Source organism: Humulus lupulus, chromosome 6, assembly GCF_963169125.1.
Source record: "Humulus lupulus chromosome 6, drHumLupu1.1, whole genome shotgun sequence".
Lineage (NCBI taxonomy): Eukaryota > Viridiplantae > Streptophyta > Magnoliopsida > Rosales > Cannabaceae > Humulus > Humulus lupulus.
In genome coordinates this window covers 170,133,817-170,153,227 of record NC_084798.1, presented here as the reverse complement: position 1 = coordinate 170,153,227, position 19,411 = coordinate 170,133,817, and the positions used below count along the sequence as shown (strand labels likewise).

General features: G+C 38.6%; 1 long non-coding RNA gene across 1 annotated transcript; it reads right to left on the bottom strand.

Moving 5' to 3' along the window:
• Positions 1-2,138: 2,138 nt before the first annotated feature.
• On the bottom strand, positions 2,139-3,662 carry LOC133784297 (uncharacterized). Its single transcript, XR_009871252.1, has 3 exons — positions 3,411-3,662; positions 2,608-2,650; positions 2,139-2,159 (listed from the first exon to the last, which is right to left on the bottom strand). It is a non-coding gene; the product is annotated as an uncharacterized LOC133784297 (long non-coding RNA).
• Positions 3,663-19,411: the final 15,749 nt, after the last annotated feature.

Sequence of the window (19,411 nt, the reverse complement as noted above, 5' to 3'; positions counted from 1 at the left end):
AACAAATATGTTAACCATTTAAATAACTAAAAACAAAGTAAAATCCCACCTAGAGAGATCCTTCTTCTTCTGAAAGGTAGTCCTCAACATAGTAGCCAATGTATTCTGGACAAAATCCTGGACCTCTGCATGAAAGAGCTTTTGCACGTAAATATTTGTCATACACCTGCACAAACAAACCATACAATAGAAGATAAAGTGGAACTCAGTGTAATATGGTTATCCTTCTATCAACCAGAAACTAAGAATGTAGAGAACAAAACTTTAATAATGAATACCACTAGCATGTCAACACTATAATGTTCAATGACAATTGCAAAAAAAAAAAAATGGAGCCTTCTGCCCACAAATAATGGAAACTATTTATGCAAGCCACCAAATAATAGTTCATTAACTCTAGCACAATCCATGATAATCTTTTAAAGGAAAAAAATCAGAGAGCACAGGGAAAAAAAATCATGAGCATAAAAATTCATTTTCATTTCTACATAACAAAATCATGTAAATACTCGTTGTAAATCATGATTTTTTCTTAAGAAAATTGATGATTAGAACAGAATAGCCATCATCTTTAAACAAATAAAAAAATAACATGGACAACATAAATGAAAATCAAACCCATAAATTAATCTTTAAGGAATTACCCCATGCATTTAGCTTTCAAATCTTTCTAGAGCATATCGTAATATATTGATTGTTGAGTATTGCCAATTAATATTTCAAATGAATTTACCTACTGTTCAGCTCACACAAGAAAAGGGAGTGTTGTGTCGGAGTATAGACTTAACTTTACTCACTTTCTAATAGATTAAGCTTCTGAGACAACTACTAATCACTATGCATATTACCCACCTTTAGCTAAAGAAATAAATAAGATGCCCAGAGATTGCAAACAGACAAAAATGCAAGTACGATTCAGTCATTTGGTAAGCAATTTAAACTTTTACTTGAACCATCAAATTCCTCGCAAAGTTTTGACATAAAATTCTCATTCATTTGGCCTCTTTACCTCACTCATTTGTTCAATAAAGCAAATGACTCAAAATTAACATTGTTATGCACATGTGCAAATACTAATGTGAACTCAAAAGCATAATTGACTATTTATGCTTATTTAAGATTTCCTTAAATAACACCCCTTAAAAAATAAAATTAAATTAAAATTAAAAAACATCAAAATACACTCAATATAGGATTCTAAAGAGCTGCCAAAATGGGAACCAAAATATAACACAAACAAACCTGAGTGGATGAAACAATAGTAAGCAAGCATGGGAACAAAACAGGTACTAATGTGGGCATCACTTTATCGTCCAAGTCATCAGAGAGAAGAGCCAAGCACCTCAAAGCTCCATGAACTACAACATTTAGAAGCAAATCATGCATCTTTTAGATGTAAAAGCCATAAAACTCTTAAATATGAAACAAATAACAAACAATAACTTGCAACACTTGAGCAAGTTAAAATCCTTAATAGCCTAGATTAAAAATTGTCATAATATAGCACACACTTAGAGGTTATTGTTGTCAATCTAACATAAGAGGTAATAATAGAAAAACAACAAACAAGACAGCTCAGCACCAGCTGCTGCTGGACAAGCCTAATAGATGATGTGTATGTTAAAAACAGAAATTAAAATCACAGCATATGACATGTGATGCATTTTTGAGCATCCTGATTCAAGCCAAAGCTTATATTGACGCAATAATTGAGGCCATCAAATACTTTGACTTGGCCAAATCATGTAACTAAGGAACCTTATCAATTTCTTTCAAAATGATTTTAAGGAGAATGTGACAATAACCTCATAGTAAAACTTGAAATCCTGAGAGATTAATATATGTTCGCAAAGCAAATATTTAAAGTTGAAAAAGCATTCACATAGACCAAGTAGTAGAAAATTATTGTATTTAAAACCACACAAACAAAGGCCAGTAAGAACAATGACAGAATACTTACCTCCATCCCTTGCATTTTTCTGAGAAACAGGAAAATGTATTTTCTAAGGGAAAAAAAATAGACAGTAGCAAAAAGAGTAGAATCCAGTGACTTTATGAATCAGATAGTGCAAGATATAAGACAAACCTATATATGTCATCTACAAGCTGTGCCACCTGTTCCTTCCCCACAGCATTCGTCTTTGCCCACAATTTAGAAACTGTAAAAGAGAACATAAATTCAGCTAGAATTAATTTCACACAAAATAAGAGAATTTAGACCACAACCAGGACATGGTAAAAGCAAGAAACCTCAAAGCAGAATGCTCAATTACAGTACTAATAAGCACAAGTTTGAGCAACCCAACCAAATTCTATACCAGGCTACAATGCCAGAAAACTAAATTTGAAATGGAAACTAACCTATAGAAAACATAATAATAACTTTTTTAGAAAAACAAAGATGTGTGATGTAGACAGTCGCTGTTTTAGTGTTTAAGACTGACTATTTAATAGATATCTACCTAGACAAACATCAACTACATAGCCAAGGTCCAAATATATAAATTTCACTGGAAAGAAAAGTAAATAACACAAGACTAACAAATGCAAATGAAAGGAATTTAGCTATTTTCAGGTAGGAAAGCAAAAAAAACACACCATCTATACCTTGATCATCAGATAAAACAACCAATATCCGGTCAACAAGGTCCTGCATTAATAACAACAAATGTAAAGTCATAAAACACCAATCCAAAAACATTAACAAGATGCTCAAAATGAATCATTAAAACAAACACCCTTCTAGTAAAAGCATAAATAGACAATATTTAGACTAAAATTCATTAGTCTTCTGCAAGTAAGGTGTCATCACAGAAAATTATTCTCAGATGGGCAACTGTTACAAGAACTTGATGTTATTGTATCTTTATTACAGATAATCATCAAGTTAAGTGATCAAATCCCTACCCCTACTGTCAAACTGTTTGCCTTTCTCCCATAATTGCGGGAGAGGCAGATAAATAAGAAAAAATTAAGATTTATTGAGAAGAATACACACCAATACAAAAATCAATTGTGTATGAATTCTGTATTAACTGAATAACCAAAAAAAAAATACTTGTACAACCTTTTCTCTTACTAGTGGGTTACACAACAGGAGGTAACCCTCTCCCTTGCCCATAATCCCTTCCCATAAGAAAGGCAAAATTTGACCTGATGTTCTGCGACATGACACCAAATGACTAACAACTACCAATTAAACTAGCTAGCACCTTCTCAGTAAAACCTTTACAAAGCCAACATCACAAAGAAGTTATTGGATTATGCATACCAAAAAACAAAAAGTGCTACTCCTAATCAACAAAAAAAGAAGCAACATGTAATTTTTAAACGTTGAAGCCAAAGTGTGATAAATTGCCAAATCCACATGCAGGCAACACCCAGCACAAACAATTTCTTTAGCATCTCACCTGCTTCTTCCCCTGCTTTGAAAGACCTAAGTGAGTGAGAACATCCTTAAGCTCTTTTATTCTAAAATATGCCAACTTTTCCTGCAACAAAAACAAACACATCAATAAACCTTGAATGCAACATCAACAATTCAACGTACAAACACTTTCAAATAATTTCATCACAAAATAATTTCAACACCCAAATGATTGAAATAGAGAAGTACCTGAGAGCCAGCAAGCTCCTCAAACTGCTTGACCCAATCATCCATCATAGCATTATTACCCAAGTCCGGAACAAGTGGCCTGGCAAATAATATTGAGCATAACATTTTCTTACTCAATATACAATACTCAGATTCAAGAAATCCACAGATAATAACAAGATTCAAAAAGAAGATATACCTAGATTCAAGAACAAACATTTGATGTGGTAAACAACATATGAAAATTAAACACTGTAAAAAAATTAATACCCTCATACGAAGACTGCGTCCACCACGAATGGCAAGGTCAACCACCAAAAGAGCACATATATATTACTCGGAGATCGTGAGCTCAAGCACCGCCGCACCCACGCCGTAGACCCACCGCTGCAAGCACCGTCGCACCCACGAGCGAGCCACGCCGTAGACCCATGAGTCAAGCCTCCCTGTCACACGACCCAAGCCGCGGACCCCATCACCTTGTTGCACACCTGCAACAAACAGAGAGAAAGAAAGAAAGATTGAACGAGAGAGTTCTGAGAGAGAAACAGAGGAGGCGTAGGGTTATTAGGGATTTTTTTCTTTTGTCTTTCATTTGGCGCCTAAGTATAATTTACTGCCTAAAATTTTTAGTCGGGTCAAACAATAGCTTTTTTTAAAATATGCTATATTTTAATGTAATATATGGGCATAATTGTTGTAGTGCAAAATAAATATGAGTCAATTAAAAATTAATTTTATCTTAAAATATCAGTTTTAGATAAATAAATAAATATATTATTATAAATAGGATAATTATTAATCTCTCTATATATTAATCCAAACATGATTAATATTTATTTTAACATATAAAAACTATATAGTTAAATAATTAATCAATTGCCCATAACTATCACATGATTATTTCCTTGCCCTAGAAAATTAATTCCCTTACAATCAAGTCCTTCTCTCTATAAATCTTTCTTCTAACATCCCTATTCTTGACAGTGTAGGACAGAGGTGATCTGGGGATCATGGACCTATAATACGAATCTCCAATAAACCAGATTATTAATTAAACTCTTTAATCTAATAATCTTATTTATAAATTCCATGATTACTCCACTATATATCTATATGTGTGGAATTGCACTCTAATTATTTATAGAACTATATTTACAAAGTTTTCTCCTGTAGTCCATTGATATAATCAATAAATGTAGTTTTGTTCTCCATTTATTTGTTCATTAATTAGAGTTGGTTAAGATTACCGCTTTACCCTTCTAATTACCTCTTGCTCCTTAAGTACCATTAATTCACTAGCGAATAATTAATCTATAATCAAATTATAGATTTGAGCTCAATAACTATTCAGTTCCAGAATTAACCCTTAAAGGAACCAATATTCGATCCATTAAGAAAGTATGGAGTCAATTATTGCAAATCATTTTTCCAGCTATTCATGATATTGAATCTCCAAAACAAAAGTCATTAGCCTCATTATACTAAGAAACCTTAACGAGTGAATCAAAAGATATGACTACTCAGGATTTAGACTGATCTACAAATGATCATCGGTCTTGTCATATATAATCGTTGTTATATATATCACCTTTACTAAGATGTCTATCCACATCAGTAATCCGAATTGTAATGACCTGACTAACTTAAAGACCTCGGACCATTAAAAACTACTAAGCATAACTACTATTTTTGTATACATACATAGGATAATAGAACTTTATTATAAAAATACAAAATACGGGATCCCATTGTTATTACATAAAATCATAAAGAAAAAAACAAAACCTTTAATTAATTTTTCAAATACTAGATGCGGAAAAAATAAATACATAAATTAGAAAGACTCAAAATATAAACTTCATCCTCTATCTTTTCCCGCAGTCCATCCATTCTGTCCTCTCCCAATACACATGCCAAAGTTGTCATGAATCCATCCTGTCTTCCAAGCTTATTTTCCTCCACCATCTAAAATAAAAAGGAATGAGCCTAATGCCCAGCAAGAAAAATCTACTAAAAATATCATAAATCATAAGACTAAAATCATATATCATAAAACGTATGACGTAAAAATTTTAATCATAAAATCATAGGACTACAATATTAATGGTCATTAACTCATTACCGTAGCATGTGATGGAACCCATTTAGGTCCTCTTGCTACTATTCGAGGTAGGTTTAAACACAATATAGTATATGATAAACCATCTAGGTCCTCTTGCCACTATTCAAGGTAGGTTAAATCATAACTCTAATCTACGATAATGATAAAAATCTTGGGATTTATTTGCTATCTAATCAACTATATTTCCCAAGTGACTACAACATAAAGCATATACATACATATATACATAGCACATAAACATAACATAGCATATAAACATATCATAACACATACAATCTAACCTATTTTCCTTACCAAAAACCAAGATATTGGAGAAAAGAACGGGATGGAAAACTCCTAAATTCAAACAACAAGATCCATAAGTTTTCTAAAGAAATAGAGATGAAAATAAGATCTAAACCATCAAGATAGTAACTTACCGAAAACCTTAAGTTTCAAGAAACTCAAACACCTAACAAAAAGTCATAATAACAAGTTAGGAGCTGGAAAAAAATGGAAGAATAAAAAGAACTATAATGAACTAAACTTGAGGATAAGAATACCTTGGATAGACTAGAACTTTGATCTACACCTCAATATCGAAATATCACTATATCTTACTTCCCAAGTGTTTAGAAAAGCTTAGATTGGAAAGCTTTTAATCCCAAAACCCTAGTGTTTTCTCTCTAGAATAAACTTAGCAGCTTGGAGGCTCTGAAGAATGCTTGAATGATGAATGGAATGGCTGAGTGCAAGGTCCTATTTATAGAGTTCAAGGAGTGAAACTAACCCCTTTTAAAAATAATAAATAATTGAATAATAATTTAATAAATTTGAATTTTTTGTTCAACAGATACCCAGAACTCGGTCAAAAATGTTCAGAAGAAATTCTAATTGTTAAGGGCTATTTCTAATTCGGTTTCCACAAAGTTTCAAAAAATATCATAAAGGGCCGATATATCGCCCCTATAGGCTATATATCACCTACCCCTATGTCTCGAGCCTACGTTGTTTCGTTCGTGAGAAGTCGACGTGTTTTCCATATCAACCTTAGGATATATTGGCCCCTATACCTGCGCTATATCGGCTTACACTGATATTTTAAACTCACTTTTCACACTTTCAGCACACTTAAAGTTTGTTTAAACAACTTTGATTGAGTAAAACGTGATCCTAACAGTTGCTGGAAGGTTCTGGACCTTCTAGATCTATCCTTTATTTATTTATTAATCTAAAATGCTTAAATCCTTAATAAACATGCATGTGACAAGTGTCATGTTCTTAATTATTCTATCTAAACCTTAGGTTATAATACATATCATTTCTAGGACCAACTATATTAATCAAACCTTATGCTAAAATTAATATTTCTAAACTATAGGTTAAACTTATAAAATCCATAACTATTTCTATGAGTTTCCAACTAAATCCCGGCTTGAACCAATAACCACAAAAACTAACATACTAAGCTACTACTACTACTACTACTACTCTTCTTAAAAGAATTTAGCCTGACTTCATTCACTCAGGAAATCTAGAGGTTGTGAGAATCTTAAATGAATCAATGAATCATACCTAATCTACCAATGTAAGCAGTCTCCATAAGCTGTGCTAAAGGATCAAGTGCTTGCCCCGCAATAGCAGGTATAGAAAGCATCATTATCTCACGCTTGACATCCGGAGAATGTAATACAACGCTAGGAACTTCTGCCAATTCACTATCATAAAGAGACGAGAACCATTGATGAGTCAAGAAAATGTGTATAAAATGCAGCAGACTTGAAAATTTCATAAAAACAAAAACATATAATACACAAGTAGTAGTCTTACGAATCACCATTGCCTCCACCGTCAAGAGAACTCTCATCTTTAAAAACCAATCTTTCATCAATCTCAAATGAACTGGCGCCACTATCTGAACTCCTCTGATTACTGACCATGGGGAAACGATTCTTTCTACTATGGGTCACCAACGGATTGAAACATTGTCTGTGCCTTCTGACCAAATAGCAGCCCCCAACAATATCTACATGGCCTAACTTCTGCCTACTAGTAAATGCAACAATCAATAAAAGCCAAAAGAATCCAAAGTTTGAAACTTTCGAACACACTACTTCCATGTCCAAATATTTTTTCTGGTAACAGAACAAAAAAGTGAGCAACCACTAGCCAAGTGAGATCAGATTCTTATATGTTTATTTTGTATCTTATAGGCACACATGTATATTATAGTGTTCAACCAAACCAATGTATATTTCGGGTGGCAAAAATCCAATTGTAAACTGCCCAACTGATCTTAGTTTTTTCTAGTGTGTAAAAATGAGATTGATTACAAAGATCATGACATATATATATATATTCTCTGAGACATTCTTAGTATTCAAACAAACAATCATTTAAAATATGCTTATAATTCTCTGAGACATTTTGTGAAACAAACAATAAGTTCAAAACATCAAATATTCTTAATATTCTCTGACACATTTTGCTAAACACTTGTGTGCTTTAAAAATGAATAGCTGAGCAAAATAAAAGATTTGTAACCAAATGTCCAAATGAATCTTCTCAAGTGGAAACAAGATATTAAGCAATATATAAACCAGTAACCACATCAATTACTCACAAAAATATAAAGTATAAACCCACTGCTCAATTCTATATTATCTATTTCAGCATTCAATCTTTGCAATAATAACTATTTCAGCTTTCAATCAATTTGATAATAACAAAGAAAAAGTTGAATACAAAGAAAGAAGAGAGATGACAAAACCTGTTGGAGGAGTCCCTCCCTACGCCGCTGCTAGTCAGAGAGAGCTAGCCGAGAGCCTGTTGGAGAAGTCGTCGTCGGTGGGTGCTCTGCTTCCTCCGCTGCTCGGCTTGCTGGAATGTCCGTTGCCGAGAAATATGGAGAGAGAGTGTGAGAGTAGAGGTCGGGGGAGGTCGAAGGTAGAGAGAAATACACGAGAGGGAAACAGAAAATCAAACAACCCCATTATATTTATTCCCAAATTAAGCTCGATTAGCATAAAAAACCAATGACCAAGATCAATAACACCTAAAACTATATATCCTTACCTGGCTTGCCAAGACCGAAGAGGAGTGAAACAACCCAACGAATGGAACGCTATTGACAGAGAGATAGAGAAAGATGAGAGAGAGATGGAGGAGATATGAAGGATGGAGGCTGAGATTCAAGGGATGGAGGAGATGTGAGCTCAGATTTGAAGCAGGGATGATGAAACCAAAGATAGAGTTCGGACTTTGCTTAGCCGAAGAAGAAAATGGTGAGTCCGAAATTGGTGTGATTTTTTCTAAAAAAAAATGTAAAAGTGGCGGTCTCCCAAAATATTACCGGCTTTTTCATTTGCTACATATATAACATTTACCATAATACTTTTTCATTTCTATTATATTCATGTGTTATGGAAATGGGTATTTGGTGTAGTGCCAACCGCGAGTTGTAAGCTTCGCAAATGGGAGTTAATGGACTGAAAGTTGTCGTAGTGGTAGGTCTGAGGGCGACCTACAAAATCAGTTGAGTTCAGCACAAAGCCCTCGTTACGAGTCACAACCTGATTTGCATGATCGCCTGAATTCGCAGAGAAGGAATCCAACTCGGAATGAAGATGTTAGTTATACTCGACAAGAGGGAGGTCCGTCCATAGTACGTGATAATGGGAATGCGCCACCAAACCAAGCTCGAGCTTGGAGGGACAATAACCCATTAAACGCATACGATAGGATCGGAGCTATCAAACAGCCCCCAGGTAACCTAGGGACCAGAGACCAAACCCTCGAGAGGCTAGCTCTGATGGAAGAGCAAATGAAGAGGATTTTATCTGGAAAAGACAAAGATAATTGCGACTTAGAGGATGAGCTCGAGCCTTTTGCTCCAAATATTTCGGTGGCCACATATCCGGTAGGCTTCAGAATGCCACACTTGTCAAAATTTGATGGATATGGAGATCCATCAGACCACCTCAAAATGTTTAACACCATGATGATGGCCCACAACGTCAGACTCAATCTAAGGTGTATTTTATTCCCTGCAACTCTAGTCGGGCCAGCCAGGCAGTGGTTTAAGCAATACAAGAGACATTCCATAAGCTCGTGGAAGAAGTTTTCCTCCGAGTTCAAAAAAGCAATCTGAACTTCACAGGAAGCTCGGGTTGATACCGATTCATTGGCCAATGTAAAGTAGCAACTTGGTAAGACATTGAAGGCATATCTAAGTCAATTTGCCAATGTTGTTGCACGAGCTAGGGATGCTGATGACAGCTCCAAGCTCATGGCACTGAGGACAGGAATCCTCGTCGGGGGCAACCTGTGGCAAGAACTCCAAAGGAAAAGAGTTAAGAGTTTGGACGAATTCTTGGCCCGAGCTCAAGAGCGGATTAATTTAGAAGAGGCACGAGCTTCCATCACGGGAACTAGCCAGACCCCTGTCCAGACCGTTGGAGCGATAACGGATGTTGCAGCTATAGCTCAAACTGTTACCCAGAATAACCTAGGGGGAAGTAACAAAAGGAAGGGAAATGGCGAGGGCGACCAAAGCGGGACGATGAAAAATAAATCTGTGGAGAAATTCAAGTCAGTTTATGTTACTTACACCAACCTAAAGAATACTAGGGAGCACATCTTCCTGGAAAATTCTATTCGCCTTCCATGGAAAAAGCCAGAGTCGTTGAAGAACCAGAGGGTGAAGAGAGATTCTTCAAAGTTATGCCGATTCCATAATGATATCGGTCATAACAATGATGACTGTCGACAGCTGAAGGATGAGATCGAAACTCTCATTAGAGTGGGACCTTTGGCCTAGTATGCCTGAAATTAGGTGGTTCCTAATCAGCCCGCTGGACAAAACCCTCCGTCAGTCCCCGAAGCTCCAGTAAGTCAAACCAGAGCTCAAGCGAATCAAGACGACCCTCCTCCGATAGTAGGGGAGATATAGCCACCATTTCGGGAGGACCTCATCTAGCAGGCACGAGCAGCGGGGCCTAGAAGAGGTACATTAACGAACTAAAATCCCATAACGAAATGGAGTTTGTCCCAGAACAGCGATTATCAAAACAACAATGATTGGATAAACAACCAATCATTTTTACAGAGGATGATGCTAGCCACGTCCAATTCCCACATAACGATCCCTTGGTAATAATCATTCAGCTTGCCAACTGGGGGGTCTGGAGGACACTAGTAGATAACGGGAGTTCTGTGAATCTACTTTTTAGGTCCACCTTGGAAAAAATGGGGTTGTATGTAAATGACTTGAAGGCGACTTCAATGACTCTGTACGAGTTTTCTAGTGAAAGGTCAGCAGCCATCGGGACAATCGAATTAGTTGTAACATTGGGAGAAGCCTCATCAACTGTTTCCAAGTTACTTGAGTTCATGGTAATCGACTGTCCAGCTGCATACAATGCGATTTTGGGCCGACCTTTACTGATGGCGTCCGAAGCCATAACCTCTATCCACAACCTAGCAATAAAATTCCCCTCAGCTATGGGAATATGCACCGTCAGAGGTGATCAGCTCGCTGCCAAGGAATGCTATAGCACTTCTATGAAGGGAAAATCACCACCCGTGCAGCAAGCTATGGTCATAAATGACAGAGGTGAGGAGTCCCGAGAAGTAGAAGTTACTTGTGGGACAGAAGAACCTCAGCAAAAAGAGGACAGTAACGACGCCTAACGCGATGACATTGACCCACGGATAGGCGAAGACAGGTCAGAACTCCAAGCTATAGAGGAGCTCGAGGAGGTAAACGTTGACCCCAATGAAGCTTCAAGAGTCTTAAAGATAATAAAGAATCTTAATGATAAAAGGAAGAAGGAGCTGGTCAATTTCTTACAAGAGAATCTGAACGTTTTTGCCTGGTCACATGAAGATATGGTGGGAATAAGCCCGAGTATAATCATGCACACTTCAAATTTGGACAGGAACGTGCCTGCAAAATCCCAAAAATGGAGACACTTGGGAACAGTCTGAGCTGAGGCTCTTGAGGAAGAAGTAGCTCGACTACCAAAGTGCGGGTTTATCTGTGAAGCAAAATACCCGATCTGGGTCACCAATCTCGTGTTGGTCCCAAAGCCAAACGGGAAATGGAGGACCTGCATCGACTTCTCCAACCTGAACAAATCTTGTCCCAAGGAGTGCTTTCCACTACCAAGGATTGATCAGTTGGTAGATCCCACGGCAGGTCACGAGCTCATATCCTTCATGGATGCGTATTCAGGATATAACCAGATCGTGATGAATCCTACGAACCAGGAACATACTAGCTTCATGAACCCAAATAACGTATATTGTTATAAATTTATGCCCTTCGGGCTAAAGAATGTCGGAGCTACATATCAATACCTAGTCAACAAAATGTTCGCTAATCAAATCAGGAGAAGTATGGAAGTGTATGTCGATGATATGCTTGTCAAATCAAAGACTGTCGATAATCATGTATCCGATCTAGAAGAATGGTTTGGAATCTTAAGGAGGTATGACATTAAGCTAAATCCTCATAAGTTCACGTTCGGAGTGGCATCTGGAAAGTTTTTGGGTTTCATAGTCAACACAAGGGAAATAGAGGAAAATCCCGAGAAAATCATATCGATGTTAGAAATGCCCTCACCCAGGTCGCGTAAAGAAGTTCAAAGCCTGACTGGAAAGGTGGCAGCTTTAAATTGTTTTATTTCAAAATCCACTGACAATTGCCTTCCATTCTACAACTTGCTCAGGGGAAACAAAAAAATTGAGTGGACTGAGGAGTGCGAATAGTCATTACTCGACCTAAAAATGCACCTGGCTGAGCCCCCAGTGTTATCTAAGCATATGTCTAAAGAACCTCTATTCCCTTATTTGGTAGTGACAGAAAATGCAGTTAGTGCAGTATTAGTTCGAGAAGAAGACCGTTCTCAAAAACCAGTATATTATATAAGCAAGAGACTTCTCGGATCTGAATCACGATATCCATTGATAGAGAAACTAGCATTTTTTCTGATATTGGCTTCCAGGAAGCTCCGACCATATTTCTAGTCCCATTCAATCAACGTAATGACCGACCACCCTTTAAGGTAGGTTTTGCAAAAACCTGAAACGTCGGGACGTCTGTTAAAATGGGCTATCAAACTTAGTCAGTTTGAGATACTATACGTACCACGAACCTCAATAAAAAGTCAAGCCCTTGCTAATTTTATGGCTGAATGCACCGGATTTCAAGAGGAGCTCTCAAAGGAGCCGATGTAGGAGTTATGGAAAATCTTTGTGGATGGATCATCAAATGAGAATGGATTGGGAGCTGGAATCATCTTAATCTCCCCAGAAGGGCATTGATTTCATACTGCTCTGAGATTCGGATTCGAGGCATCCAACAACGAAGCCGAATATGAGGCTTTACTAGCTGGGCTGAGAGTGGCAAGGGAGCTCAAGGCAAAATTCGCCCAATGCTATAGTGATTCTTAACTCGTGATCAATCAGGTATTGGGAGAATATTATGCTTGAGGTACTAAGATGGCGGCCTACCTAGCTAAGGTGAATGGAGAACTATCTGAATTTGAGTACAATTCCGTTGAGTAAATACCTCGCGAGCAAAATTCAAATGCTGACGACTTGGCACGACTTGGGGCCACAAAAGAAGCTAAGACATTGAATGTAGTTTGGAGAATCTGAGTGTAACAGAAAAGATAGAAGTCAAAATGATCGACACAAGACCGACTTGGATGACTTCCATAATGGAATACCTCACAATAGGAAGGCTACCTGACGATAGAAAGGACGCAAGAAAAATACTTTTATCAAGCTTCATGGTATGTGATAGTGGATGGGACCTTGTACCGACATGGTCATTCATTGCCTCTCCTACGATGTGTTCTGTCCGAGGAAGCTAAAACCATTTTGCAAGAAGTGCACGAAGGCTTTTGTGGAGGTCATGTTGGGGGGCAAAATCTAGCACTGAAAATACTGAGTCAGGGCTATTTTTGGCCCACTCTAACAAAAGACTCAATCTCATATGTTCGGAAGTGTGACAAATGCCAGCGTTTCTCCATAGTTTCCTGAACTACCCCAGTTGAGCTAACGATGATCTCATCCCCATGGCCATTCACAGTATGGGGAATCGACCTAATAGGATCCCTACCTATGGGAAAGGGAGGAGTTCGTTACGCGGTGGTGGCGATCGACTATTTGACGAAGTGGGTAGAAGCCGAACCTCTGGCAACCATCACGTCAAAAAGGGTCCTAGACTTCGTGGTGAAGAGTATTATGTGTCGATTTGGGCTTCCTAAAAAGATTGTGTCAGACAATGGGACACAATTCGACAGCGATCTCTTTACTGATTTTTGTGAAAAATATGGCAATATGAAGAGTTTCTCATCAATAGCATATCCGCAGGCCAACGGGCAAGTTAAGGCTGTGAACAAAACCTTAAAGGCAAGCTTGAAGAAGAGGTCAGACGAAGCCAAAGGACTATGGCCTGAACAGCTCCTGCAACTACTGTGGGCTTACCGAACTTCTCACAGAAGCTCCACAGGGCATACTCCTTTTTCCTTAACTTTTGGAAGCGAGGCCGTGCTTCCAGTCAAAGCCATGGTGGCCACTCACAGCCAAAGGACATTCAACCAAGAGTAGAATGATGGACTACTTAACGCATCTCTCAATCTGATTGAAGAAAAACAAGAAGAGTCGCAGTTACAGCTCGCCCATTATCAACAAAAAATCACTCGCTATTTTAATTCTAAAGTTAAGACGCGTACATTAGGATTGGGCGATCTGGTTCTCCGAAGGGTATTTCTAGCAAATAAGGATCCCAAGGAAGGTGTTTCAGCCTCGAATTGGGAGGGACCATATCAGGTCGTTGTGGTTTTGCGTGAAGGAACTTTCAAGATAGCTCGGCTAAATGAGGAAGTAGTACCACGAACCTGGAACGCCCTACATTTGAATATTATCAGTAATACCACCATCAATGTAAGGATTGTTTATAAAATCCATTTGATTAAATAATAGATGGATTATTAAATAATTTCCTTTTTAGATTGTATTAATTCATGTTCTAATGTTTGTAAAAGCAACCAAGAAAGTTTCTACATTCTGGTTACTTGGGGGCACATAACCCGAGGTTGGCAAAATTAATCCTGCTCGATAAGATTAACAAACTTAGAGCTTGGAAAATTTGATTATTCAATGGCTTTTTAAGAGATCAAGTTTTCAGTAAACCTAGCGCGAACTAAGTTTAAATCATTTAAAATCCTGGACGTAACCAGGTCCGTAATTTAAAATCATGGATGTAACCAGGTCCGAAATTTAGAAGCTTGGAAATATTGATTATTCAATGGCTTTTTAAAGTTCAAGTATTCAATAAACCTAGCGTGAACTAAGTTTAAATCATTTAAAACCCTAGCCTTAACTAGGTAAAAAACTTAGAAATTTGGGAAAATTGATTATTCAAGGGTTATTTAAAGCTTGAGTTTTCAATAAACCTAAACCAAACTAAGTTTAAATCACACAAAAAATGGTTGATATAACTAGGTTCGAGGCCTGATTCTTAACAGGTATGATGCAAATAATCAAAAAAAAAACTTGGGTATAACCAAGATCGATAAAATCTATCCCGATCTAAAAAAATCGATTCCTAAAATCTCGAGTGTACAAGTCTAAGGATTCATAAGCATAAGAGATAGTAAAGGAAAGATAAATGGATCAAAAGATGGATGTATATTGAAATAAAGCAAGCAAATTATCCCGAGGAGAAAAAACATCGAGTTGAGCCAGAAGGCAATTGTTTAATACAAAAAAATGTTAAACAATTACAAACGAAAAACAAATATAGAGGAGGTATCATTGAGCTCCATCAGCTCGCCCCGAAGATGTGACCTCCTCGCCATCTCCCACCGCCATTCCGGATGCGTTGCCAGTCTCTGATGGTTCTTGCAAGAGTTGAGCCTTGAATTTTGCAAGGTACGGATCCCACAGCTTGGGTTCCATGAAAGAGAAGTTCCCATCCGGGTTAAAGTCCTAGTAATGGTAAAACATCTCCTCCATGGATGATGATGATGTTGTCTTTTCTTCTTTGGCTGTGACTTCGGCCTCGAGCAGTTTTACTCTGACCTCAGCAATTTCAGCCTGAAGTTGTGCAGTTTAAGCTTAGAAGATAGACAGTGCAGTCTTTGTAGCCTGCTCACTTTCTTTGGACGAGGTGAGAGCATCCTTGGCATCGTGCTCATTCTTCTGAGAAGCCACCAAGGCAGCTTTGGCAGCCTGCTCGCCTTCTTGAGCTGCAGTCAGGGCGGCTCGGGCCGCATTCAGTTCAGCCCAGAGCTCATCATTTCTAGCCCTAGCATAGATTATGCTACGATACTAGGCCAGGGCAGACTGCAAAATAACAAAACAAGTTAAAGATATACACCCAGTCAAAATAAAATTCACTAATCAAGGAAATAGAACTTACTGTGAGCTTTATCCCCACAACTAATTCCATAACGTTCTCCGGGCTACGCTCCCCGATGGTCCTCAAATCCCTCGAGCTGGCCTTATAGGTGTGTCCCACCATATGGCTCGCAGTCTCATAAACGATACCCCAAAAGGCTTCAGGGATCTTCTCCAGGTCCTAAGGATCTAATGGTATTCGGACGGTGGGGACTGGGGCCTCAGGTTGTATCACTTGATCTTGAGGAGGCATGAACCGAGGTGAGGGAGGAGGAGGGGGAACCTTAGCGGTAACAAAAGTCACTGGAACTGGTTCCTGTGCTAAGCTCGTGTCCTTCCCCTTGGCATGGCATTTTAAGGTGTTTCCTGCTGCAAGAGGGCCTTCTTCATAATCCTAGGCCTCTTCACAATGGGGCCCGAGCCAGCCTTCTGAGCTTGGAAAGCAATTCGGATGTCTGGAGCTCCGGGTTGTTCCATCTATTCTCCTAAAAAGCACAAAGGGAGTTAATTCACAAAATAAAGTTGTCAAAAACATATATAAAAATAGAGAAAACAATGATCCTACCCTCCAAACTGGGGGAGGAGTCTATTATCACTAGCTTGGGTGTTTTGATCAAGATAGGCACGACCTCTGGTCTTGGAACTAATGGAGGAGAAGGGGAGTGTACAGTTAATATGTCTAGGATCCTAAAGGGTTCAGGTTCAGGTCCTTCCTCGTAGCTGATTCCTCTACATACTGTCTAAATCAAGGGGCAAATCCACCCTGGAGCAAGGAAGGCCAGGTCCTACGGTTTGTAATGACCCAAATTTGCTAATAAGGCTTAGAGCCTTTATTAGCGTGCTTGGAGGGCAATATGTCAATTATTGTTTAATATGTGGATTTGTGTGAATATGTGTTTAGTGATGCATGTTTAGGTGAATTAAATATACATGTGGGCCCCGTCTGGTTATTAGGGGCATGATTGTAATTTTAGCCCGCTGAGGGCGTAAATGTGATATACCTGCGATATATCTGTGTTGCACGACCCGAGACAGTTCTAGGGAGCAGTTAGCCAGGAAGTCACAACGGGGTTGAATATCTGACTCGGGGCGATCCGAGGGTTATTTCAGGTATTAGATGTCTTATGGGGTTATCAGGTTATGGAAATAAATATTTGGAGATATATTTGAGGTTATAGTGCCTAGGAGGGAATATTGGGGAAATTTACCATTTTTCCCTCGAGGACATTTTTGGCACCCCAAGCCTTGGGGTAACCTTAGAAGCTCAAGTCGAATAAAACAAAATATAGGATACCCCTAGACTTTTTCTAAACCGACCCACTCCCTCTCCTTTGCTCTGGTTTTCTTACACTCTTGAAGGCCTAGTGACATCTTGGAGAAAACCAGCCAAAAACTAAGGAATTGAAGCTAGGAACCAAGCTAGAGTTTTGGAAGCTTGGAGCTTAGGAAACTGAGTTGTGGATTCAATTCTATACAAGGTAAGCTTCTTTATATGTTGAGTTGTGTTAATTTGCAGCTGGTTTTAGGTTGAATATTAGAGTTTCTGCATGTTGGAGGGATGAAGATTCAACTTTGATTTTTATAAGGTTTTTGGTTTGAGTTTTTGTTGGGTTTTGTTGTTGAATCTATAATATAACCTCTGTGATAATTAGTTAGGATTTTTGGCTTGATCCTGTGGATAACTAGAGTGGTTTTTGAGGTGAAAATGGTGAGTTTTTTTGGGCTCGAGGGGTTGGGGCCCCCTTGATCTTGGGGCGTCTGGAATTGGAGGCGCGTCACGGCGCCCTTCAGGAAGGGTCGCAGCGCGTGTGGGCTATTTTGAGGCAGGGCCTCGGGTTGAGCTGGGGGCCGTGGCATGTGTCCCTAGGGCCGCGGTGCTTAGTGCATTTTTGGGTTCTAGAGGAGTTTTAGGCTTTGGGAATTCAATAGTTAAGGTTCGGCATGGATTTTATCACCCAGATTGATAGAATTCAAGGTTTCAGAGACTAGAATTATGACTCAAAGCTACTTAATGGATTAGAACTTGATGGATGAATATTGTTAATGCGTTGTGACTAGGGTTTCGGCGAGGCTCGGACTAGGAAACTGTGCTCAGGATATCAGTGCCTAGAAAGCTCGGGACACAGGTAAGAAAACTACTGTTCCCATAGAGCTTATGTTGCAGGGCTCGGTCCTATATGATTAAGCTGCAGGGCTCGGCCCTATATGACTGTGTTGCGGGGCATGGTCCTTTGATTGAATTTATATGTGTTTAGATTTCTGCTTGGCTTTATCGTATGTGTATGTAAATGATGGAACGGCGAAGGCCGGGAATGGCGAAGGCCAAAAATGGCAAGGGGCCGGGAGCAGCGTTTTGCATGCGAAGTGTGAGTTGCCAGGGCGAGACCCCAAGAGATACATGGGATATCCTTACGGTATAGACCGCGAAACCAGGGCCTGGTAGAGTGCCTGGGACGACATGGCCATACATGTATAATCTGATGACAGCTTGATTTTGTGTTAAGTGTTTGATATGCGTATATTATCTATTTGTGAGGGTTTTCTTACTGGGCTTCAGCTCACAGGTGCTCTATGGTGCAGTTAGAGGCAAAGGGAAAGCCGATCAACCTTGAGTATGGTGAGCGTGACGAGTGGCGTGTACATGTCTGGTCTGCCTGGCTGCCACGGCGAGGGGCGTTTTTGGGAGATGATTGTACTAAACTTGAATTTGTCGTTTAGTCGACTATGGTTATATTTTGAATTGTAAATATTTCTAAACAATGTTTTTGGGATCCCAAGTGTTAAATGTCTTATAATTTTTAACGAAATATTTATTTTCAAACTTATGACTCTAATTATGGTTTAGTTACACCATTTGACCTAAAACCTCGATTAGCGAGCTAATTGCACATTTTAAACTCACTTAGTAACGGCCCTAAGGTAGTAGGGCGTTACAACTTGGTATCAGAGTGAGACAAGGTTTATGGTTTCTGGAGAATGACCAAACATGTACGCTCGCTGTCAATGGCAAGCTCGACTCAGGGTTGGTTGGTAATAATTAAATTATATGTCTGATCATGTGCTTAAATTCCCTGTTTTTCTGCTTTTTCCATATAGAGCATAATGAATGACTTAATGTATGCATGATGTCAGGGCATGGCCCGTTGTGTGTGGTATACTATCTGTGTGTTATGTGGATTGTTGCTCATGGTTGACTGATGTGATTGGAAGGTGGTTTCGGATGTTGTTGTTATGCATGATGAGCGGCATCTTTGATTACAGGCATATTTGTTGAGATGCCTCGTCAATCATCTAGACTC